The 26,314-nt window shown below is 46.5% G+C and overlaps 1 long non-coding RNA gene across 1 annotated transcript; it reads right to left on the minus strand.

Moving 5' to 3' along the window:
- Positions 1 to 1,444: 1,444 nt before the first annotated feature.
- On the minus strand, positions 1,445 to 16,564 carry LOC112673539 (uncharacterized). Its single transcript, XR_004808957.2, has 4 exons — positions 16,253 to 16,564; positions 7,983 to 8,122; positions 7,003 to 7,240; positions 1,445 to 2,418 (listed from the first exon to the last, which is right to left on the minus strand). It is a non-coding gene; the product is annotated as an uncharacterized LOC112673539 (long non-coding RNA).
- Between the last annotated feature and the right edge of the window lie 9,750 nt (positions 16,565 to 26,314).

Consider the following 26,314-nt stretch of genomic DNA (forward strand, 5'->3'; position numbering starts at 1 on the left):
GCAGAGCAAAGGGAAGGCCACTTGTGTGTGGGTCTCTGCAGGGAGAAAGTCCAGGGGGAGACTAGCTGCTGAGGAACCTAGGAGGGACAGTGGGCTTTGGGCATTTCAAAATGTAAGCCCAGTGGGTGAATTGGGGTCACTTCAGAATGATCTGTGGGGGTGTTCAGTGAGCCTGACCGCTAGTGATTGCAGGGATGTTGCATTGTAGCATATGCAGCCACTGTTCAGAGGTGATGCATCCTCCCTACAGATAGACCAGGGAAGACCACCATAGTCTGTAAATTTTGGTCATTAAGCGCTATCTGTGGGCTAGCTGCCTCCCCACAGGTTCACTTGACCCACCTCTGTTTTTCTGAGTGTCAGCATTTGCCTTGCCCACCTTTTGGGTTTGCAAGGTTAGAGAATGCCTAGACCCAGCCCTGAAACTCACTTGGAAACTTGCCCACCTTTTGGGTTTGCAAGGTTAGAGAATGCCTAGACCCAGCCCTGAAACTTCACTTGGAAGCTCTTTCCTGCAGACTGGGAAGTTATGCACCTTGCACCATCAGGCTTCCGCCTGTAGGCGGCAGATGCTCCCAGGGCAGCCACACACCCTCTTGTGGGGCCTCAGGGCAGCTGAGGGGGAGAGCTTGGTGGTCCTGCAGGGCTGCTCAAAGGATCATCTTGAGGCAGGAAGAGAAATGTCATGGGACCAAAGATTTCAAGTACTCTGGATGGTGTGTTCCCAGACCAGCAGTCCTCTTCAGGACGTGGGCCTCTGGTCCCTGGTGACCCAAGACAATGTCTGTTGCTGAAGCTGCTCCGGTTCTGGGAATTTGCCTTCCGGGACTGGTGTCGCACAAAGCTGTGGGGTAATGTGCGGGGGTAGGGGAGCATGGGGGAGGTGGTTCAGAGCTGGACCAAGTGACCTACCCAGAATGAAGGCTGGGAGAACCCTTTCACATCTCCTCCCCTGAATGTACGGATCCTTTTGCCTGGGCGGGCAGAGCAGATTGCTCATCTGAAGTTTGCTTTGTCACCAAAGGTATTTGCTTTTTGTTTCTGATCTTTATTTCAGACTATAATGGTCATACATGCTGAGCAATACATGTATGTATAAACTAGAACGTCCTCTATATTATAAAAGTCCGTTATTAGGGGTGCCTGGCTGGCTCAGTTGGAAGTGTGGGACTTGGGGTCATAAGTTTGAGTTGGGTATAGAGATTACCAAAAGACTTTTTAAAAAGTTATTAGATGGATTTGTTTTGTTTTGTTTTTGAGCCATACATGTAGTGTTGTTTATGGAAAACAATTTAGGGATGCCAGAGTTGTGATTTTTGGAGGTTCCTAGCTGCTAAGTATCTCTGGGCTGATCTCCATGGTTTTGCCGCCTGAACACCTCTGGCATCCTGTCTTCCCACTGCCCGCCCCCTGTCAGCAGCCCCGCCCCGCACAGGTTTTGTTAATTTAGACTGAAGTCAGTGGCCATTTTTAGAGGATTTTAATTTTAATTGGGTCTTAGTTTCCCGCTTTACAAAACTTCCTTACAGCTTGTTAAACTGTGGGACCTGTAATACTGAAAACAGGAAAAGGAGACTCCAGGCCCATGGCCATTTTTCTTTCTGACGGTTGCCTTCCAGCTCTTGATTAATTCATCTGGTGCCCCCTAAACTACGGGGCGGGGGGGGGGATCTGGAGGTCGGGGCCTAGGACTCCCACTGAACTTTGCTGCCAGAATTACGTAGTGGAGGCTGGAGCTGGCTGGCAGCTTGTGTTTCGGGAACTGTGACAGGTCATATTTTTTTTAGCTGCCACGTCGCAGATCTCTCCCGTCACTTTTAGAGTTGTTTGCAGAGGAAGAGAGATTGTCCTTTCTTTGCCGTGTCCCCTCCACACAAACCCACAGAAGGAACTTTTCACACCCCGATGATGAACCCAAGACACAAGGCAAAATTCCAGAATAGCAAAGAGAAAGTGCTGCTGGGGGCGTTAGGCTAGTACCAGTGATTCCTGATTTCGGCCTGATCGGCAGGGTCATCCTTAGCATAGTTGGTGGAAGTCACAACTCCCATTGCCATCCTGCCAGCACAAGGGAGATTTCTGCAAAGCGGTTTGCTCAGTGTGGAAACTTTGAGCCAGAGTCAGCCTTCAAGATTCCAGCTGGTTCCAGCTGTGGCTCCCAGGGCCTCTGCTCCTTGGAGCTGCTGGCTGTATCACAGAGCCCATAATTTGGTCATGCTGGGAGCCAGGTGGCCGAGCCTGTGTCTGGGGGCAGACAAAGGGGCAGGAGGAGGAAGAATACAGAAACCGGATCCTCCGGGAGCCAGAGGAGAAGGAGCCAGGGAGTGTGCGCAGATAGGCGAAGGATAAAGCCCCAGTCCTTCCGTGAAGCTGATCTTGGCCTGCTCAGCGAATGCCCCAGAAGACAGGAAATCCCGTCTGGGCGGCAGAGAGGAAAATGCTGGAAATATCTGCTGGGTCCCTACGGACCTTGCACAGTGTTTTTCTAAGGTCTGCTTTGTGTCTGCAGTGCTTTGCACCCCTTTTGCACTGGGAAGCCCTCGTCCCACTAGGAGGGGCAGAGAATAGGACCTGACCGGAAGTGACTTGCCTGGAAATGGAGACGCCCTGTGGTGTGTTGCAAGGGTCCATGGGGAAGGCTGGGAGGAGCGCGGGTCGGCCCTGCAGCACCTACTAAAGGGTCCTGCCAGGGGCTGGTACGCAGCCTGGCTCTGTGCTAGATACCCACCCCCGCTCCTGCCTTCACCCCTTATGCTTTATTTTAAAACCCACGTCTGATTAAGACCCTTCTCTCCCTTCCATGACTCTCCGTTTGATGCAACAGAAAAGCCCAAGTTCTTCAAAGGACAAGGTCCTGCCTGATTAGCCATCCCTGTCCTAAAGGAGGTGTTTTCCAAAACTTTCCAAGATGATGTTTCCAGTCCCTTGTGCTCTGTATGTGACTTTGCCGCTGCCCTGTCACTGGAATTGCCTCCTTGAATCTGAGCTGGCTTTAGTGACACCTGTTTAAACCATTGAAGGAGACAGAAGTGATGTGGGGAGGTCCCCTCCCAGTATAGACCAGAGGAAGCCCTGCTTTCTGGATGATCCTTGTTCTCCAGGGCCTCTTTCTCTTTCTGTCTCTTCTTTCTCAATCCATTTGCTAAGCTGGGAGAAGCCAAGCCTCATTTGGGAGAGGCCTCATTTGGGTGTGTCCTAGCTAAGCCCAGCCTTCCAGTCATCCCAGCCCAGGAACAGACAAGTCTCTAGAAGCTTCTAGATCAACAGTGTCCCATAGAACTTTGTGATAGAAATGTTCTATACCTGTGCTGTCCAATAAGATGGCTGTTAGCTGTATGTTAGCTAAGCTGTAGAGAGAACACAACACCCTATTCCATTTGAATTTAAATTAATCAGTAAATATTTCTGTAGTGTAGGTATGTCCTATGTACTATTTGGAATATAGTTACATTAACAATTATCCATTGTGTATCTGAAATCAAATTCCCTGGGCCTCCTGCATGTTTACTGGCTAAGTCTGGCACCTGGAATGTAGCTAGTGCAACTGAGAAAGCGACTTAAATTTTGTTTGTATTTTAATTTGATTTGCTGCAAGTGCCTGGTGGCTACTACAGTGAGCACTCTAGAGAGCTCCAGATCAGTCCCTCTGTCACCCCAAGACAGTCACGTCTCCCCATCTGAAGTCTCAAACTTTGTAACACAGACAAGCCATTCCCACTAAACCCTGTCCTGAAGCATGACCACTGAAATTGTGGGGGTTTGCTCTCAACAATAGCAGTGGAACTCCCCTGACCTCTCCGACCTTCCCTCCATAGGCCCCCTCCCTCATTCCACTCTAGGGAACTCCAGGCACACTTCTGCCTCCACCCTTTGCTTCACCTCCTCCCCGTGGTGGAATGTTCTGCTTTATGCCCTTGGCTCATTCCCTCTTCTGCTTCCAATCTTTGCTCAAAGCTCACTTTTCAGTAAGGCCTTCCCTGACCCCGCCCTATATAATTCCTGATTCAATTTACCTTACTCTATATAAAAGTTTCACAAACCTCTCCACCTTGACTCTTTATATATAGCTTATTTTCCGTCTATTTCTGTTCAACTATGAGATCAAGGAGGGTAGGCTGGGGTCTTCACCTTCCCTGTTCTCTGATGTGCCCCAGATGCTGAGAAGAGTGCCCTTCACACAAGCGGTACTCAGTAGATACTGGTGGGATGAGTGACAAAGTGTTAAGTGGATGAGCAGGTGCCATCTTTCCAGATGCCTCTCAAATATGACTGTGCTAAAAAAAAAATATATATGGCTGTGCTGTTCACTCACTGTCCCTAGACTCCCTGTTAATAGTATTCATTCAACAAACACTCCACGCCAGGTACTGGTACTGTCCCAGGACCTGGGGATACAGAGGTCCCCATGACAGGTGCCCATGTCCTCAGGTAGTCTCTCTTAAGAGGATTAGGGTCAGGGAGGCCACCCTCAAATTCGTTATTGAACGTGGTGTTTGTGACATGAACACAGGAGCTGTAGCCACTTTCACAGGCATCGTCTCATCTCAACCTGTCACTGTGGAAGTTCTTTTAAATGCTGGTGCCTGGGCCCACCTCCACAGGTTCTGCTTTTGATGGTACAGGGTACGCCCCAGTGTTGGCAGTTCACAGAATTTACCTGGTTGTTCTGAGATAGGGAAGGATTAGAAACACTTGTTTAAGGGCACTTGGGTCTGGGTGGCACAGCGGTTAAGCATCCGACTCTTGATCTCAGTTCAGGTCTTGATCTTCAGGGTTGTGAGTTCAAGCCCAATGTGGAGGTGGAGGATACTTTAAAAAAGTAGCCACCTGGGTGGCTCAGCAGGTGAGCATCGCCTTCAGCTCAGGACCTGATCCCGGGAGTTCTGGGGATCGGGTGCTGCATGGCATTCCTGGTGGGGAGCCTGCTTCTCTCTCTGCCTAGGTCTCTGTGTGTCTCTCATGAGTAAATAAATAAAATTTTAAAAATAACAAAAGCACTTGTTTCCATGAATCCTGGTTATTGCCTCTGAGCCAGCCCCACTTTACAGATGAGGACAAGGAGGCTCAGAGCTCCGCTGTGTACCCAGAAGCTAAGGGTGAGAAATGCTGCATCTGGCAGTCCCTTGGTCCTCCCCTCCCCAGAAGGCAGGGGCCTGGGGCTAGGGCGCACCCCTCTTCCCCCGCCTTCCTCCGAGCCCTGTCCTGGGCTTGGGAGAGGCCCTCTATCCCACAGGAGGCCGAGAACCACCTCTTCCAGGGCCCATCCTCCCTCCATCCAGGCCCTCCGAGCTCATCAGGCTAATGAGAGACTCTCTGGCCCTGCCCGCTCCCCCTCTGTAATTTGCTCGCCGCCCTTCCCTCTAATTGTACTGCCTCCTCAGCAGTTTCCCAGGCCTGGGGCTCCTTTTCCGGTGGAAGGCCCCTCCCTGGCCTCCTGAAAGGGGCTGCTTTCCAGCCTGTCCCGAGGGGGAGGGACTGCAGCCCTAGATCCCTTCCCCCCTGCGGGGGGGAGGGGGCGGGAATCCGGTGGCAAATGTTGCAGAGTAGAAGGCAGCAACCCCTTCTGTCCACCTAGGGCCACTTGTAAGTCTTTCAGACACTTAATTAGAAACTGCCCAGAATCTGTAAAGAGTACAGGGGGCCCACCACCAGGGCAGGAGCGGCTAGGACATCTGGGGGCCACCGTCTAGCTCCGGGTTGTCACCTCTCCAGTGACCGGTTTGTGCTGGGGTGAACTTCTCTTGCTCACCCTCCTCTGGGTCTCCTTTACCCCACTGAAATGTGGCTCCGGCAGGAAAGGATTTGGTGAGGTCCTGGCATCATCCAGGCCTTGCAGGAGTAGGTTTCTGCCTCACTTCCAGGCAGGGGTGACAGTGCACACTCCTGAGCTCACTGCTTGGGCATTGGTGGCATGGGGCAACCTACTCCCAGCACCATAAAGGGGTCTATTTGGTGAAGTGGTTGGCCCCAGTGCCTGCACCTTAGAAGCATTTGGGGCATCGGTCCCATCTGTGATGAAGATAATTCAGACCAGTCTGAGGGCTCGAGGGAGTCCATGTAAAGCCTTATAAGCATGGTGCTCGGCACACAGTCAGTGCCTAATAAGTGACTGTGTCTTATGATTGGTCCCTGCCCCTCTCCTGGCTGCTGGCTGTGTGCACACAGCGCTTTCCTTTGGAGCCATTTACCTGGGGGATGATTCTAGGAATTCCATCTCTGCCAAAGAAGAGTTCTCAGCCTATAACCAGAGGCAACGGGTCATGGCTTTCTGTGGCTGGGAGGCAGCTCCCGCAGCAGCCAGGGCCCTGCTCTGCTTTTGCACCCGTGCCTCTGCGGGCCAAGCTGCTTGGCCAGGCCAGCCTGGACAATGCCCCACCCAGCCTGAAGGCGGAGAGTCCCCGACAGGAGACCCTGCCCAGGCCATGCGTTGGCCTTTTCTGTGGAAAGGCTCACCAGGGAACCATTCTTTGATACACACTCTGGCTTCTTAGTTTTCCCTGGAGCCCTGGACACAGAGGCCACTTCAGGGGTCCCTGCACGCACAGGCTGGCTCTACCTCAGGTCCTGGCTCTCTGGCCCAGGGCACACCTGCCTGTGGCACCCACAAGTGAGCCTCACCTGGCGAGAGGCGGGATCCCTCAGTGGGATGAATTGAAGGTGGATTCTACACAGTCCCTCCTCAAGGACTCGGTTGTACCTTCATGCCCCCTGCCAGACTTCCTGAGGCTACCTCCCAAGCAAAGTGTCCACTCTGGAAGGAGCCCACGCGAAGGCAAAAGCATCGGCAAGTTCCAGAGACTTGCTCTCTGCGGCTTCCCTCCCAAATTCCCAGCATTTTCCCTGAGGCCCCCACCAGGGAGTGAAGGAGGTTGAGGTGCAAGGTGGGAGCAGCCTGAGGCTGCAGGGGAGCCCCTTCCTTTCCTCTCTTAGTCTCTCAAGCTCTGAGTGGAGTGGCCCACAGCCAAGACTTGTTAGCCTATTGTTCCCATTTCCTTTGCTCACTTGGCATTAAATGAGGGGCTGGGTGTCAGCTGGCTTCTTACTGGGGGCTGGGCATTCGTCTGCACAGGAGGCAGGCTCCAGTGCTGCTGGGAGGAGGAGAGAGGCTCAGAGCCGGGTTTCCTGCCCGGGAGTCTGGGTGGGGGCCGTAGCAGGAAGAACCTCTGTCTCGTGATCTGAGGGAGCTCCAGGCAAGATGGGCCTCAGAGTACACCAAGCAGCCTGGTCTTTGGTTTCTCATCTAAAAAAGAGGAGTGAGAGTGTCCCCCACTGGCAGATTGTGGAGGACCAAACAGAGGAATGTGGAGGTCCCTTTACATGCTAACGGGATTATTTAAATGCAAGGACCACTGTGATTAAGGGCAGCTGAGGGCCAAGAGCGAGGTGGGAGGTGAGGGGATGCCCAGAATAAATCTACTGAGTGGTTGACTATTCCCAGAATCATCAGTCTGTGAGATGAACTCATTCTATCATGTTCCACAAGCAGCTGAGTCCCTACTACGGGCTGGGCACCAGGACTTGCATGGAGAAAACAGTATCTTTCCTCTCATGGAGCTCATACTCTGCTGGGAGTGTTGAGGCAGGAGGGACAATACACTAATAAGCCAGTATAAGAGGTGAAGTGACCCGTGCTATGGCCAGGTATCAGGGAGAGTGAATGGGGGCGGAGCTGTTATGTTATATAGACCTGCCAGGATGACATCACTGAGCAGGGACCAGGGAACCATGACATTGACCAACAGGTAGATTCCAGGCTAAGAAAGAGCAAGAACAAAGGTCTTGAGGTAGGGAACTTCTCTGTGCGATCAGTTAGCTATTGCTACATAACAAACCACCCTGGTGCTTAAAATAGCACTGGTTATTTTCAGTGGGCAGGCTCCACTAGGCAGTTCTGGCAGCGAGGCTCCCTTGCGTTGTCTGGGGTCACCTGCCAGGTGGGCTGGGGCTGGTGGTTTGGAATGGCCCAAACTGGGAGAGCTCACCTCTGCTCCATGGGATCCCCTGCCCCGCAGTGGGTGAGGCCCGGCTTGTGCTCTCAGCAGTCAGGCAGGCTCCCCAGAGCTTCCACGTGCTGTCCTGGGAGCTTGCCCAAGAAAAGAGTGCCCACGAGTGGGTCCAGTCTCTAGGAGGGTCAGAGAATTTGGAGATATTCACCTTTTTCATTATAAATAATCAGAACGGCTTCTGGCATAATGACTGTCAGTTCTATTTGGGGCCTGGTTTAGATGGCTCTTACAGTGAGGATTGGGGTGGCAGGTATTGGGGTACACTGAGGGTTGGACCGGGGGAGTGGTTCCTGTGTGACGAACAGCAGGTGTCCAGTGTTGGGCAGGCAGCCGGCAGGGGAAAGGTCTGGAGTTTTGGGCAGAGGAGGTGGAAGTGCAGGACCAGGGATACACCGATGCAATGGGAGTGCCAATGGGAGTGCCGTTGGGGTGGTTGGTGGAGGACAGGAGAGCTGTCAGCCGACCCTTTAAGGGCCGTTAAACAAAAGGAATGGTTGTTCTGTGTGGCACTAAAAGGGCAGAAGCAGGTGTAAGAGAGACAGGGAGATGGGATTGGACTCAATTCTGAAGAGTTTTGATCACTAGCACAGCCCTCATGATGGATGGGCCCTGGTCTGGGGAGGTAGAGGTGGGGAGATGGGCTGGATGCGGATGTGTGCTGGGCTCTGCCTACCAGCTGCCTTCTCTCCTTTGGGTGACGTGCCTCGTCAGCGCCATCACCCCAGATTGACCTGAGTGCCACTGCAGCAAGACCCCTGATGACCTTGCCCCTGCACCTGTGTCCACGTACCAGGCACCACGCTGCTGTGGGGCACCCAAGTGTTGGCTTGTCACACTGCAGTGCCAGAAGAGAGGGAAGCCCAGGGCTTAGAGGGTAGGGCAGGATCCAGGGAAGCCTTCCTAGGGGAAGGGACTGAGACTTTCTTGGCTTGCAGTGGTTATCCGGACAGTCTGGGTGGGAGGCAGGAGCAAGCATTCCCAGCCAAAGTGACAGAAGCACATCTGACTGCTCCCTTCCCTGGGGGCTGTGGAGAGAAGTAGAAGCCAGGGTGCTGGGGCTCTCCTCCCTCACTGCCCTCACTCCCTGTAGGCCTTGGCTTACTGTTCCATCAAATGGGTCTAATAGGCCTCACAGCTGTAGGCATCAGAATCACCAGGGAAGGTGCTAGAACTGCAGGTTCCTTCCTGGGCTTCATCCTGGAGTGTTGCAAGGGGTGGGTGTGGGGTAGGTGCAGCCCAGGAATGTGCATGCCCACCCGGCACCCATGCCCTGAGAAGCTCCTCCTGAATCCCTGAGATTGCCAGCAGGCCCTTTGGACCTGGACCCACCAAGTACCCACTGAAGCAGAGACACTGTTTACCCAGGACCTCCCAACCCTGGCACTCGTCGTAGATTACAGGTGGCCCCTTGGGGCTACACCTTTGCCAAACACAAGCTGCGGAGCCCTGGGGGATGGGCCCCCCACCCTGGAGGCCTGATTCAGAGTCTGCAGGGGTCCAGGAGCATCAGCTGAAAGGCATCAAGGACCTTGGGGAGAAAGGGAAGGGGAGCTCAGTGGCTGGGCGTTTCTCGGAGCTCCCTCCAGGGGACCCTCTCTAGGCCAGCTTCTTTCTGCAGCCTTGGCCACCAGGCCTCCTGCTGCTCCTCACCTTTGTCAATATTTATTTCTTTACCAGCCTCCAGCAGCCTGGTATTTGCTTAAAGGGCAGGAACAGACATGGCCAACTTTGCTCTCTGCTTCCTGCCTGGCATTTCTGTGTGGGCCACCTGGTCTTTGACATGTTCGAAGGGATCCCTGGGTGGCGCAGCGGTTTGGCGCCTGCCTTTGGCCCAGGGCGTGATCCTGGAGACCCGGGATCGAATCCCACATCGGGCTCCCGGTGCATGGAGCCTGCTTCTCCCTCTGCCTATGTCTCTGCCTATTCTCTCTCTCTGTGACTATCATAAGTAAAAAAAAAAAAAAAAAAAAAAATGACATGTTCGAATCATCTGGCCTCCTGCCTCTGCCCCTGGCTCCAGCACGGGGCTCAAGGCCTGAAGAGAGCTTTCTCACATCACCCTTGACTCCACTTCCCCTCAGAGACCCCCTGAACCTGTCCTCTGGCTCCATACGCATCACATCTGGACTACAGGCCCAGAACTCAGAACCTTCTAAATGTTCCCCAAATCTCCAGGCTTACAGCACGACTCCAGATCCAAGTCTGAACAAGCCATGGGGAGGTCGTTGTGGTGAAAGGCTGTGTGGTTTGAGGAAGACGTGAGCATCATATTCTGTGAAATCAGATCCTGGTATTGGGTGAGGCCAGGAAGACCTGAACTCGAGCCACAGAGCCACTGATAAATGTGTGAAGCCCTCAGACACGTCACTGAACATTGATTTTTTCCAAATCTGTTCAGATGAGATCTTCTAATTTATTTTTAAGATTTTGTTTATTCGTAAGAGACACACAGAGAGAAGCAGAGACACAGGCAGAGGGAGGGAGAAGTAGCTTTTCCACAGGGAGCCCGATGTGGGATTTGATTCCAGGACCCTGGGATCATGACCTGAGCCAAAGGCAGACGCTCAACCACTGAGCCACCCAGGTGCCCCAAGGGATCTTCTAATTTTTGTCTCCTTCGAACCTCAGGGACATGTTTCAGAGAATGCCTTGGCTCTTTCCTCCCCACTCCTGGATTTCAAAATACAGTTGACCCTTGGACAAAGTGGAGGATTAGGAGCTCCAACCCCCTCACAAAGACCACATATAACTTTTGACTCCCCCAAAACTTACCTACTCATAGCCTACTGCTGACTGGAAGCCTTACCAATGACATACACAGTTGATTAACACACATTGTGTAGGTTATACATATACAGTATTATATACTGTATTATTGTAATAAAATAAGCTAGAGGCAAGACAATGCTATTAAGAAAATCATAAGGAAGAGAAAATACATTTACGGTCCTGACCTGTATTTATTGACAAAAATCCAAGTTACCCTGTGTCCCGCCCACAACCTCCCCTCAAACTTCCAAAACCATAGCATAGCAATTAAAACTAAAATATTGACCTTGGTATTAACACCTTAATCAAACTAAAGCCCCTGTAAGAACCTCCCATGATTTTGCACTAATCTCCTTTTGTTCCAGGGAAGTGTTCAGGAACCCATGTTTGCATTTACTTGGCTTTTTTCCCTCTGTTGTGCTGCTGTCTGCAAGGGTCATTCCTTGTCTTTCAGGATCTGGATGCCCACAGAGAGTATCGATAACTACTTTGCTGAATGTCCCTCAGTACAGGCCTGTCTGGGTCTTCTCACAATTGGGTGGAGGTCGTGCATCCCAGGCAAGGGCAGTGTGCAGCTCAATGTGTCATGTTGTGGGGTCATGGCATTGATGTGTCTTCTGCACTGATGGCCCGGATCTGCGGTCAGTTTGGTCTCTGATGGGTTTTTCTTCTATGGCATTACATCTACTTGCCACTCCCTGACTAGTTAACAAACTAGGAGAGATGTCTTGAGGCAACTCGAATCCCTTTTCTTCTTAAACCTTCCAAAGATTCTAGCATCTATCAGCAGATCTGGTCCATAGCAGTCATCTTTTTGCCCAGTGCTGACTTTCACCTTTTCTCCTTCCTTCCACATTTATTCTTCATTTCCATTGCAAGAAAGAGCTGTCATTTCTGCTCCATCGATTTATTTCAGCAATTATTTAGATCAGCGTGGACTCATGGATATTTTATTCTGTAGATTATACTCTAATACTATCATTATTTTATTGTTCAGATGATTCCAACCCTGGCTGCTGAGAGCTCCTGTGTTCTTTCAGTATATGGTTTCACTCAGAGTTCCAGGATTTGCTGCTGGTCTCACTCAGCTGTTAGAGATCCTTCTTCTTCTTCTTTCTCTTTTTTTAAAGATGTATTTTATTTTATTTTATTTTATTTTTATTTTTGAAAGAGCGAGGTAGGAGGGCAGAAGCAGACTCCATGCTGAATGCGGGCAGCAGAGCCCATCACAGGGCTCAATCTCTCATGCCTTTGAGATCACAACCTGAGCTGAAACCAAGGGTCAGACCCTTAACTGACTGCACCACCCACCCAGGTGACCCTGTTCAGTATCCTTCTTGGTGTTCTGCATACATCGTGATCTACTGCAGCCACAAATTACATCTTCTGTTTGATATCAGTTATGGGCCAGATTGTGTTCAAAACCTACTCCTTAGTTGAGAGGTGTGTTGGCAGAGCAGGTTCTTTGGAAGAAATTCCCACCAGTTGGAGCTTGGATGTTGCTCCACAGTGAACGCCTAGAGTTCAAAAGCCCCAGAATACCCAACTCATACTGCCCTTAGCTCCTTTTGCCTGGCATATAGAATAGGGTCAAGATTTTATGATGATAACCTTGGCCCTTGTCTAAGACCTGTTCTTACCAACAACTGAGAAAGCTGGAACGTTTCTTAGTTTGGGTTCTCTCAGAAGCTGATTTTGTTATAAGGATTCAAGTGCAAGTATTTGCTTTGGGATGTGATCTCAGTGGGGAGTGGGGAAGTGAGACAGGAAATGGAGGGCACCTGTCACTGTAGTATCAAGCATATTATCACTATGCGTCCCTGGAGCTGTAGAACCTGGAGGGAGACAGTATAGAACACGTGTTTAAGAGTAATCCTGTCCCTCAGGAGCTGGGGTATTTATATACCAACTCCTGTTAGTTTTTGTTATTTTGTGTGTGTGTGTGTGTGTGTGTGTGTGTGTGTGTGTGTGTGATGAGAGCCCCTGAAATCTATAGATATCCACTTTTAATTTTTTTAATTAATTAATTTGAGAGAGAGAGAGAGAGAGAGAGAGCACATGCACGAGTTGGGGGAGGGGCAGAGGGAGAAGTAGACTCCCTACTGAGCAGGGAGCAGGACGTGGGGTTTGATCCTAGGACGCCAGGATCATGACTGAGCCAAAGGCAGACTCTAACTGCCTGAGCCACCCAGGAACCCACCAACTCCCATTAGGTTTTGGTTGAGGACTCTTCCTGGGCATGATAATTCTCTAACACTTCTAAGATGCAGGCAAGAGTGGCAGAGTTGTGCTTGGAGATGGTAAGGGTCTTTCTTCTCCAGGACACAGGTGAGGCACCAGTAACGCCCACTACAGGCGCATCCCCATTTTACAGATGGAGAAACTGAGGTTCACAGAGATGGTACTGAGGGCTGGTACCTAAAGCTGTGATTTGGGTGCATTAAATGGTTCTAGGTTTCCCCTCAACCCTGATATCTCCCTTTCCCTTGGCTTCTTCTGGCAAATTCTTCCTCTGCTGCCTGCTCACTTGCTGCAAGGTGGACCGGCTAGGAAATGGGTGCACATTTGCACAACGTCACATCCCATCAGAATGAGTGATGCTTTGGCTTAATGTCTTAGTAATCGTACATGCATTGTTTAGCTTGGATGGGGACAAGCTCCTGTACTATTTCAGGAGGCTTGAGTTACATCAACCCACCAATAAGCTGTGTTAAAAGATTAGGCAAATAGACAAAAGAAACTCCTGGCTTCCTGTTTGCTTAGACTGCTGGGCTGACAGAGAACCTGTTTAATCTCTAGTCCCAGGGTTCCTCTGACATCTCCATAAGCTACAATTTCCCAGTACATCCACTGGGGTGTGTCACCATTTCTTACTGTCCCCCTTCCTCTTCTTCCCTCACAGATCTGTTTCTGGTTCTTATTCTGACTGCCTGACCATCTGTATATTCCCAGCCTGTTCTCCTGGTGAACTTTTGCACCTAGGCCATCCTTATGAGTTTGGAGAGAGACAGGTGGGTCAGGGGACCTGGGCTCTGCCAACAGTACACATGCGCAGCCCCAGCCTCCGTTTCCCCCGGGAGGAATCGAGAGAGTGTTGAAGGAGACGTTCCCCTTCCCCAGCCCACCTCCTAGAAATGCCCAGAACAGCAAAGCAGATGAGTTTACAAAGGGATTGTCACCACCCAGGGCCTGGCTGGCTTCCTGGGCTTGAGGCTTCAAGAGACACGTAAACAGACAATAAGCATATAAAAAGAAGCCCCACCTCACTGGTATTCAGGAACAGGTGAATTAAGAAAACATGCAAAACATGCTGGAGTTTGGGGGAAGTTGTCCAGCTAGCAAGTTGACACTAGGTATTACAGACATACTTCGTCTTACTGTGCTTTGCTTTATGACACTTCGCAGATGGTATATTTTTTACAAATCGAAGGTTTGTGGCAATCCTGAGTCAAGCAAGTCTATTGGCAACATTTTCCAAAAGCATTTGCTCAGTTTGTGTCTCTGTATTATATTTTGGTGATTCTAGCAATATTTTAAACTTTTTCATTATTATGATACTTTGTCAGAGTGATCTGTGGTCAGTGGTTATGACTTGCTGAAAACTCAGATGATGGTTAGCATTTAAAATTTTACTTTTATTAATTTTTATTTATTTATTCATGAGAGACACAGAAAGAGGCAGAGACACAGGCAGAGGGAGAAGCAGGCTCCATGCAGGGAGCCTGATGCGGGGCTCCATCCAGGATCCCAGGACCATGCCCTGGACCAAAGGCAGGTGCTAAACCACTGAGCTACCCAGGCATCCCTGCCTTTGTTAATCTTTTAAGTGTTGAGATTTTTAAAGATTTTATTTTAAATTCCAATGTAGTTAACATACAGTGTTATATTAGTTATAGATGTACAATATAGTGATGCAATAATACCATACAACACCCAGTGCTCATCACAAGTGGACTCCTTAATCCCCATAGCCTTAATCCCCATATTTTACTCATCCCCTCCAACCAACTTTCCTATGGTTAGCATTTTTTAGCAATAAAATTTTTTCATTTTTATTATTATTATTTTTAAAGATTTTATTTATTTATTAATGAGAGACCCAGAAAGGAAAGGAAGATGTTTTAACCTCTGAGCCACCCAGGCATCCCTAGCAATAAAATATTTTTAAATTAAGGCATGTACATTATTTCTCTAGTCATACTGCTATGGCGTACTTCATAGATTACAGAATATTGTAAACATAACTTTTATATACATTGGGAAACCCAAAAATTCATTTGACTCACTTTACTGCAGAGATCTGGAACCAAACCAACAATACCTTTGCGGTATGCCTGTACAATAAAAAATGTTCATATCCAAAATGCAGAGAATCACTTTTATGGCAGAGAGACCCTTGCACACTAGCTAGCATAAGGAAGTAGGTATGCATGAGGCTGTTCACCAAAGCAGCACTTCTCAACCATCTGTAGGCTTTTTATTTCCAATTGGTTGCAAACATGTACATTTTTTATTTTACAATAACAATGAATTGCTAGAGAATGAAATTTTAAAATTCAAGGCTTAGAAAATACAAGCCTGCGATTTTTATTATGGGATTCAACATAACATCACTCTGTCAAATAAAAGTTTCTCAGTGCTTACCCTGAGTTTCTTTTTTTAAAACATTTTTTTTAAAAGATTTTATTTATTTGCGAGAGAGAATGTGCAAGCACAAGCAGTGGAGGGGCAGAGGGAGAAGCAGACTGCATGCTGAGCAGGGAACCAGATGTGGGACTTGATCCTAGGACCTTGGGATCATGACCTGAGCTGAAGGTAGACGCTTAACCAATTGAGTCACCCAGGCACCCCTTGCCTTCAGTTTCTATTCGTATCCCATCATGGACTGCTAATTAATAGCTCGGGGGCTATCACCAGGTGCTGGACCCCAGTCTTTGAGTAGGGCTGCTCTGCTGTGTTGCTTGCAAAACAAACAAAATCAGAAAGAACCTAAATATTTATCAATACATAAAACATTTTATGTCCATGCTATAAAATCCACGCAATAGTAAGACATAAAGACACGACTCCTGACATGGAAATGTGGCTGACACACATTATTGAGTGAAAAAAGACAACAACAAACAACACTCGGTATTTTCTATAGGTACATAAATATGTAGGAAAATATATGGAAAGGGACTGGAAATGCATGCTGCTGGTTATCAGGAGTGGTGGGTAGAGAGGGAAACTTTCGTAATGCTTTAATTTTTATGAAAATAATGCATTTAAATATTACTTGCATAATGAAAACAAATTTAGCATCCAGGCAAGGTTGATCTAAGGCAAGCAAAAGCCTCTCCCCGCCCCTCAAAGTTACACTGGAAACCAAATGTCCTGAATTCTTCCCTAGCCCCCGAGAGAGGGACACACGATGCACTCTGCTACGTGGGTGTGATATGGATTGAACGAACAGTAAGTATCAAGGGCAAACTCACATGAAAAAGATGGCATCTGAGCCCCCTTGGAGCCTGCGGGGGAGAGGGACTGGGTGGTTGGTTGCATATGAGCCGCCTGTGAGGTGGTCAGAGGCAGAAAAGAGAATTTGGATTTTAGATTCAAACATAAAGGAAAACTCTAACATCTGACTTCTGAGCTGAGGGTCGATTGAGCACAGGTATCCATCCAGTCGTAGCTCCCTCCTGAATCTTGGTTCAAATGACGGTAAAGAGAGACAAAATTCAACGACGATGGAGAGAATGGAGCTGGAAGGCTCATGGAGGAGTCGCTGACAGACTTAGTGGACAGGAGACAACAGGATCCCCAGTCAGCGGTGGGGGTTGCCAAGTGACATGACTTACACCACAGAAGGCTCCTTTATTTTCTCCTTTCTGGGTTCTCTGACCCTAGAGTTGTGACATTTTGTGATGGTTTACCTTTATGTGAATCTTTCAATATGGACAATCACTTCCTTCCATTCTGGCAGTTACATTGTATAATTTCCTGGATAATCTCCCTCCACTGTTTTCTCTGTTCTTTTTCTGGAACTCTTCTTAGCTGGATGTCAGACCATCTGCATTAATGCTGTATTTTTCTTATGTTTTCTTTTTGGTTTCTAGGTTATCATTTTTTGTTGCTCTTCTATTTTTTGGAATATCTCGTCAACTTCATTTTCTTTTTTTTTTTTTAATTTTATTTATTTATTCATGAGAGACACACACAGAGAGAGGCAGAGACACAGGCAGAGGGAGAAGTAGGCTCCCCACAGGAAGCCCAATGTGGGACTCGATCCCAGGACCCCAGGATCATGCCCTGAGCCAAAGGCAGATGCTCAATTGCTGAACCACCCAGGTGGCCCATCAACTTCATTTTCTTTTCTTTTCTTTTTTAAGATTTTATTTATTTATTCATGAGAGAGAGAGAGAGAGAGAGAGAGAGAGAGGCAAGACACAGGCAGAGGGAAAAGCAGGCTCCCTGGAGGGAGCCTGATGTGGGACCCTATCCTGGAATCCCAGGATCACCCCCTGAGCTGAAGGCCTACGCTCAACTGCTGAGCCATTGGGGCGTACCTCAACTTCATTTTCTGATGTTTCTATTGGATTTGTTTTTTCAAGTAAATGTACCTGTAGTTGTAAGAAATAATACAGATAGATCTTGCGTACCCTTTATCCTTCTCTCTACTGGTAACTGATGTAGGAAACAAAGGCAGAAGAGAAATTATTAAATTTCCTTACTGCCTACAGCCCATTGAGAGTCCTTGAAACAGGCAGACTGACCTACCTTTAGGGAGGCAACTGCTCAGTGTTAGTACTTTGTTAAGGGCAACAGGTAATCCTAGCCGGACCCCTGGGATCCTGTAAGTCTACTTTTTTTTTTTTTTTTAAGATTTTATTTATTTATTCATGAGAGGCACAGAGAGAGAGAGAGAGAGAGAGAGGCAGAGACACAGGCAGAGGGAGAAGCAGGCTCCATGCAGGAAGCCCGACGTGGGACTTGATCCTGAGTCTCCAGGATCACAACCTGGGCTGCAGGCAGCGCTAAACTGCTGTGCCACCGGGGCTGCCCCCTGTAAGTCTACTTTAAAGTATCAAATTCCTTGAGAAATTTCCTTTATCTTCAAACCCCCCAAGATACGTGTTGGCAATCATCCCCCAGGAATATGACCCACCGACATACATCCAAAGGGTCTCATGACTTAGGTTTTAGTAGACAGTAATAAATGACCCTTTCCCAACAAGAGCCAGTCCCCTCAAGGTCCTGGAAACCTTGCTTCCAAAATTCCTTAGAGACTTACTCTTTCCCTAACCCCCTCCCAACTTGAAAGTATAAAGGAGTCACTCTTCTTTTCGAGGGCAGCTCTTTCTGCCCATGGGACCAATCCCTGTGCTTTAATAAAATCACCTTTCTGCACCAAAAATCATCTTTTTGCACGTCTCAAGAACTCATTCTTGGCCGTCAGCTTTGAACCATAATGTATTTTCCCACATCACTGTCTTGCAAGACTATAGTACAACATCACAGGCAGGACATTGACATTTTTACAGTTAAGACACAAAACACATCTGTCACCATAAGGATCTCTCTGGTAGCACTGTTGAAGCCCACTTGCTTCTTGCAACCATTTTTTGTTTAACACATTTCTATAATTTTGTCATTTCAACAATGGAATTATAAATAGAATCACACAATGGGGAATTACACCCTGGTTATTGATTGTACCAATAGTTCATTCCTATTTATTGCTTAGTAGTATTCCATGATAGGGGTGAACTACCATATGCTAGGGTTTGACTCTGCCATCTTATTTTTATTTTCTGTTGCTATCTCTGTCTTTTGTTCCTGTTTTCTTTCCCCTTGAAATGTTCAAAATGCTTGAACATTTTTTGAATTACATCTTGACTTATTTACTTTTTAAAAAAAATATTTTATTTATTTATTTATTCATGAGAGACACACACACACACACAGAGGCAGAGACACAGACAGAGGGAGAAGCAGGCCTTCTGCAAGGAGCCCGATGTAGGACTCAATCCTGGATCCCGGGATCATGCCCTGAGCCAGAGGCAGACACTCAACTGCTGAGCCACCCAGATGTCCCTATTTATAGCATTTTTAAAATAAGATTTTATTTACTTATTTAAGAGAGAGAGGTAGTGACAGAGTTAGCATGAGTGGGGAGGAGATGGAGAAGCAGTCTCCCCACCAAGCAGGGAGCCCAATGTTGGGCTCAGTCCCAGGATCCTGGGATCATGATCTGAGCTGAAGGCAGACACTCAACCACCAACTGAGGGCCCAAGTGCCTCAGATTGGGTAATTTCTACAGTTCTATCTTCCAAATTTCTTGCAAGGCTACTTTCCCCCAGTCCTTTGGCTAAAGAGCAGAGGTTTTTTGTTGTTGTTGTTTGTTTTTTGTTTTTGTTTTTGTTTTTGTTTTTTGTTTTTTTTGGTGTATACCTGTTTGCATTTCTGGGTTGTGGGCTTCTCAGGAAGCTATGGAATATATAAGGCAAAAAGAAAAACCAAGAAACTTACTGCCATGTCATTTTTTGTGTTCCAAGTCCCCTAATCATGTGCCTTCTTCTCTCTATCTTTCACAGTTTTCTTTTATATTTAATGTTCAGGAGTTTTAGTTATATGCAGAAGGAAGAATAAGGAGAATTATGTTTACTCCATCTTCCTGGCAATAAAAGTCTTTTCTATTGAATTTAAAACTTTCAGCTAGGGCAGCCTGGGTGGCTCGGCGGTTTAGCGCTGCCTTCAGCCCAGGGCGTGATTCTGGAGACCCGGGATCGAGTCCCCATGTCCGGCTCCTTGCACGGCGCCTGTTTCTCCCTCTGCCTGTGTCTCTGCCTCTCTCTCTCTCTCTTTGTGTCTCTCATGAATAAATAAATAAAATATTAAAAAAAAACTTTCGGCTCTAATATTTTTAATTTCTAAAAACTCTCTTGTTTTCTAATGGCTACCTTTTCCCCTGATATCCTGTTCTTGTTTCTTGGATGCATTATTTTATTCTTTCTTTTTAAAAGACTTATTTGTTTTAATGAGTGAGAGAGATTATGTGCACATACATGCATGTGAGCATGGTGAGGGGGGAGCAGAGGAAGAGAGAAACATAAGCAGACTCCATGCTGAGTGTGGATCCCAATAAGGGGCTTAATCTCAAAACCCTGAGATCACAACCAGAGCTGAAATCAAGAGTTGAACACTTAACTGACTGTGCCACCCAGGCATCCCTGCATTATTTCCTTATCTCTCTGATGCTTAATCAGATAATAATAGAGAAATTTTTTTCTGTTTCCTACAGTGGTTCATTTCTTCCAGGTTAATTTAATTTTTCCCATTTTTGTTTTTTTCCCCCCACTGAGTGACACACATTGAGAGAGAGAGAGGCAGAGACACAGGCAGAGAGAGAAGCAGGCTCCATGCCAGAAGCCTGACGTGGGACTTGATCCCGGGTCTCCAGGATCAGGCTCTGGGCTGAAGACGGCGCTAAACCGCTGAGCCACCCGGGCTGCCCTTCTCTTTCATTTCTGATATTAGAAGTTTGTGTCTTCTTCCTTTTTTTCCTTAGTCTGGCTAGATTTTATTTTATTGATCTTACTGATCTTTATTGATCTTTTCAAAGAACTAGCTTTCGGTTGCACTGATTTTCTCTATTGATTTCTTGTTTTCAATTTCATTGACTTCTGCTCTCTTATTTCTTTCCTTCTGTTTACTTTGGATTTAATTTAACTCTTCTTTCTCTTGTTTCCTAATGATAGAAAATTAGATTGTTCTTTTCTTTAAGATTCCATTCATTTACTTGAGAGAGAGAGAGAGAACATGGGGGGTGGGCAAGGGAGAAGGTGAAACATACTCTCCACTGAGCAGGGAGCCCAACACGGGCCTGATTCCAGAACCCCAGGATCATGACACAAGCTGAAGGCAGATGCTTAACTGACTGAGCCACCCAGGTGCCCCAAAACTTAGATTGTTAAGATCTTTCTTCTTTTTCAATATATGCATTCAATTCTATAAGTTTCCCTGTGAGTACTGCTTTCATTATATCCCACAAATTTTAATAAGTTGTATTTTCATTGTCAAAATATTTTTAAATTTGCTTTGAGGTTTCCTCTTTGACTCATTGTTATTCATGAATGTATTATTTAATCTCCACATATTTGGAAATTTTCCAGTTATCTTTCCATTATTGATTTCTAGTTTAATTCTACTATGGTCTGAGAACAGACATTTTATGATTTCAATTCTCAGTTTGTTAACGTGTATTTTACAGCCCAGAATATGGTCTATCTTGGTGAATATTCCTTGTGAGCTTGAGAAAAATGTGTATTGTGCTATTGTTGGATGAAGTAGTGTAAGGATGTCATTTATATCCACTTGATATGTGGTGCTATTGGTCCAACTATATCCATACTGATTTGGACATACATACGGATATGTCCTGTTGGATCTGTCCATGTCACAACAGTACTGCATAACTTCGGATATTTCTCTGGGAAAGCCTACTTTGCCACTTCCACCAATGACCAATGATCAGACTATATCTTCCTTCCTCAAAGCTCCCTTTTCCCCTTCCACAGCTGGCTTTGCTTCACTTTGCTGAGAGACTAGAAGTCATCAAGTCCAAACACACTCATTCTTCCTGTGTCTGACTGCATTTATTCATTTACACCATCTTCTTCTGTTTTCTATAACCACAGAGACATGTCATTTGCCAGTCTGGACAAATCTCTTCATCTAATTCCACTTACTACCCTTCTGCCAATTCATCTTTTTTAAAAGAAGGGGTATGAGGGACACCTGGGTGGCTCAGTGGTTGAGCATCTACATTTGGCTCAGAGAATGATCCTGGGATCCTGGGATTGAGTCTTCATCGGGCTTCCCACAGGGAGCCTACTTTTCCCTCTGCCTGTGTCTCTGCCTCTCTGTGTGTCTCTCATGAATAAATAAATAAATAAAATATTTTAAAAAAATAAGAGAAGGGGTGTGGAGTCGTGGCAGAGACAGAGAGACAGAGAGTATCCTAGGCAGGCTCCACATCCAGCATGGAACCCAACATGGGGTTTGATCTCACAACTCCAAGATCATGACCTGAGCTGAAATCAAGAGCCCGATGCTTAACCAATTGAGCCCCCTCCTGTCAATTCAAAGATTTCATTAATTTTTCTGATTTCCTTGCCCATCATCCATCTTTGATCTACTGCATCTACTGACTCATTTCCACTGGAGTTTAAGTAGGTTGAGTATTTTCCACCTTTAAAAAACCTCTCTCTTGGGCAGCCCGGGTGGCTTAGCAGTTTAGCGCCGCCTTCAGCCCAGGGTGTGATCCTGGAGATCCCGGATCGAGTCCCATGTCGGGCTCCCCGCATGGAGCTTGCTTCTCACTCTGCCTGTGTCTCTGCTTCTCTCTCTCTCTCTCTCTCTCTGTGTCTCTAATGAATAAATAAAATCTTAAAAAAAAACAAAAACAACAAAAACAACAACAAAAAACCCCCCTCTCTCTTGAGAAGTTCACATCATCTGTGAGGTATTCTTGCCAAAAGTATTTAACCTGAATCCAATCATGAGGAAACAATCAGACAAATCCAGGATGTGGGACATGCTACGTGACAACTGGCCTGAACTCTTTAAACATGTCAGTGCCATGAAAGACAAAAAAATACTGGGAACTGTTTCAGATTAAAGGAGAATGTAGAGATGTGGCAACCAAATGGAATGCATGAAACTTGATTGGATAATAGGCCAGGGAAAAAGAAAATGGCTAAAAAGGACATTTCTGAACTGTTGGGGAAATGTGAATATGGTTTATTAGATGATATTTTTGATTCGATGTTAAATTTCTTCAGATGGGATATGACACTGAGGTCACACAGGAGAATGGCCCTTTTCTTAGGAAAAGCATGTTGAAGTATTTAGAGGTATTTGTAGTTTTATTTCCAATGATTCACCCTTAAATGAATATATTTGGGTGTGTGTGGAAAGTAAATGTGGCAAAGTCTTTACAAAGGATGCATGAAGAGAAAGAGTGAAGAGGTGTGTATGGTACTCTTCTTTCAACTGTTCTACAGACTTGATATTTTTCAAAATAAAAAGTTGAGCAACTAAGAATCTTCCCTTGATCCATATCTGCTTCCCTCTTGATACATGGAGCATATTTGCCATCCAACTCAGCTGCACTTCTACTCCTTCATGTACCAGTGATCCTTCAATCTGTTCTGGCAGGCTTCTCCCATCACTGCACCCAAACTGGTCTCTCTCCTCATTGTCCTGAGAGCATCCATGCTGGCAGCTGGGAGGGCAGCGTTCCACACAGATGGCTTGGTTCCTTGTCTCGAAAAACCCTGGATTCTCAGCCTCCGGACACCTGCTTCTAGTTTTCCTTTTACCTTGCTGGTCTCTCCTCACTCTTTGCTTGCTCCCATTTCTCTCCAACCTCTCAATTTTTGCTTCCTTGGAGCTCAGGATCTTGGCTTTTTTTTTTTTTTTTTTTAAAGTCTCTCCTTGGGTGAGAGTTCATCAATTCCTATGGATTTAAAAATTGAATTTGTTCTAATGATGTCCAAATATGAGCCTCCGGCCTGGATCTTCTCCACTCTGACAACTCAACAACTCTCTTACTTCACATCCCTTCTTGGATATTTCACAGACATCTCAAGTTAACTTTTAGTGATTTTATCACTGCACAAATATTTATTGAGCACCCACTATGGTCTAGGCAACTGTTCTAAACATTAGGGATGTGGGGACAATGAGCTACTTATGGCTATACCATTGGAGGACATTATAGTTGGGAGAAACAGCCAACAAGCAGATATAGAATTTGATGATAGTAAAGGCTATGAAGAGAATAAGTGAAAATGGGGATGTATGTGTTTGAGAGTGTTTGGTGGACTTACATTTGGGGTGATCAGAGAAGGCCTCCCCGAGGAGGGGGAGTGTAAATTGAGATCAGGATAAGAAGCTGAGGCCAGGATGAGAAGATTGAGATGAACATTCTCGGTGGAGGCAACAGCTGGTTTAGATGCCCTCAGGTGGGAGTGTGCTTGGCATATTCTGCAACTGAGATGTGCCCCCTAGAACAGAATCTTGATCCCTTCCCTGTTTGGCTTGTTTTTTAGAATTTTAGGGCATCTAAGATCTGCTCATCAATTCTTTTTTTTTTTTTAATTCGATTTGCCAGCATATAGTATAATGCCCAGGGGTCATCACATCACATGCCCTCCTTAATGCCCATCACCCAGTTACTCCATCCCCCCACCCACCTCCCCTTCTGCAACCCTTCGTTTGTTTCTCAGAGTTAGAAGTCTCTCATGGTTTGTCCTCCTCTCTAATTTTTCTTCACTCAGTTTCTTCTCCTTCCCTTATGGTCCCTCTCACTAGTTCTTTTTTTTTTTTTTTAAGATTTTATTTATCTATTCATGAGAAAGAGAGAGAGAGAGAGAGAGAGGCAGAGACATAGAGAGGGAGAAGCAGGCTCCATGCAGGGAACCCAACGTGAGACTTGATCCCGGGACTCCAGGATCATGCCCGGAGCTGGAGGCAGACGCTCAACCACTGAGCCACCCAGGCGTCCCTCACTAGTTCTTATATTCCACATATGAATGAAATCATATGATGATTGTCTTTTTCCAGTTGACTCATTTCACTCAGCATAATACCCTCCAGTTCTATCCACGTCCATGTAAATGATAGGTATTTGTCCTTTCTGTTGGAGAGGGTACACCACATATTCTTTATCCATTCATCTGTCAAAGGACATCTTGGCTCCTTCCACAGTTTGGCTATTGTGGACATTGCTGCTATGAACATTGGGGTGCAGGTGTCCCATCATTCCATTACATCTATCTTTGGGTAAATATCCAGTAGTGCAATTGCTGGGTCATAGTGTCTGCTCAAGAATTCTATCTGAAAAACATTCAACTGACCTCGAATTCTTATTTTGGAATCTTCAGATCAGGAATGTCTTCCTCTCTGAGCTAGAAAGCACTTTGATTCTTTTATGGGCAATGAGTCAGAAGGTTAGAATAAGATGCAGGCATTTGTCAGGGTTCTGACAGTCCTTTTGTCTTCCACCACATGCAAAGCCCCAGTAATAATCCTGACATCTGTTTGAAGGGGGCAGGTTTCCATTGTCCACTGGGTCTTGGCTCTACGGCCAGGTCCCTCCCACCCTCCATCCTCTGCAGTTGCCTTTGTGTTCCTGGAGATTGGAGTGGGACAGTGTGAGAGGGTCCTGGGACTTTCAGCTTGTAAGGTCCCTCTCAGCAAAGTGGAAAGGGTGCTCTGACTCTGTTTTATAACCTTTCTGGGTAGAAATTGCAGCCAATGATAAAAATCTTTGGACTTCCCTCAGGGCTGGATCCCATTAGGCCTTGCTAATGAGGCAAAAATCTTATCTTTTTCTAAAGAGAGTGTGTGTGGGAAACCACTCCTTAAATAGATTTGAAACATACTTAGAACTCATTTTTTTTTGAATGGGCAACACATTCATATTTTGCTAAAATTTAATAAATAAAGATAAAAAAGTGTACCCAAAAAGTCTTCTCCACACCACTGTCCCCAGCCTCCCAGTTCCTATTCACTGCCATGCCCTGCTCTGCCCTACAAAGGCATTACCATTGTTATCAGTTTCTGGTGTAGCTTTGTGTGAGGACCCACTCAGAATCCCAGAGTTGTTATAAAGATTATTTTAAGCTGAAGGCATTTGAGATTCAACAGATGCAGAAAAAGCCTTCAGAATTTCCCTTATCTGACTAAAAGTAGAAATTTCTGAGAAAGGAGGACTGCTGTAAATCCTCTCTTGGGAGCAGTTTCTATGTCCAGGAGAGAGACCAAGAGTAAGCCTGTCATAAGTCCCTTCTCTGGGAGAGTTTTATGGCCATGAAGAATAGGGAAAGGCCACCTGCACCTGCATAAACAAACATCACAAACTTTCTGATCTCCAGTTTGTTCTCAAAACCCATTTGTCATTCCTAAAGAAACCTATTTGCTCGTCTCATAGAAGCCTTTATTCTCTCCTTTCCTTTTCCCTATGAAGTTAGGTATATAAGTATATATAAGGCTCAAAGTCTAATGACCACTTTAAGGCACTCATATTGAGAAATGAGCATGAGTAATGAGTAATGCATGTATATATATATATGTTGCATGTGTTAATAAGCTATCTTTTCTCTTGTTAATATGTCTCTCGTCAGTTTAATATGCAGACCCCCATGCACTAAACCTAAGAGGTTAAAGGACTCTGACCATGATATTTTTGGGAGGATTTATAAAGAAATATATTCTTCTGAATCTGACTTATGCACCCTTTAAAAAAAAAAGATTTTATTTATTTATTTGAGAGAAAGAAAGAGAGAGGGAGCAGAAGCAGGAGCCAGGGGGAGGGGCAGAGGGAGAGGGGGAGGGAGAAGCAGGCTCCCCGCTGAGCAGGGAGCCCGATGCAGTGTTTGATTCCAGAACCCTGAGCTCATGATCTGAGCTGAAGGCAGACACTTAACCAACTGAGCCACCCAGGTGCTCCATGACTTATGTACCTTTTATTTATTTTTTAGATGTAAATG

Source organism: Canis lupus, chromosome 24 (assembly GCF_003254725.2).
Source record: "Canis lupus dingo isolate Sandy chromosome 24, ASM325472v2, whole genome shotgun sequence".
Classification (NCBI taxonomy): Eukaryota; Metazoa; Chordata; class Mammalia; order Carnivora; family Canidae; genus Canis; species Canis lupus.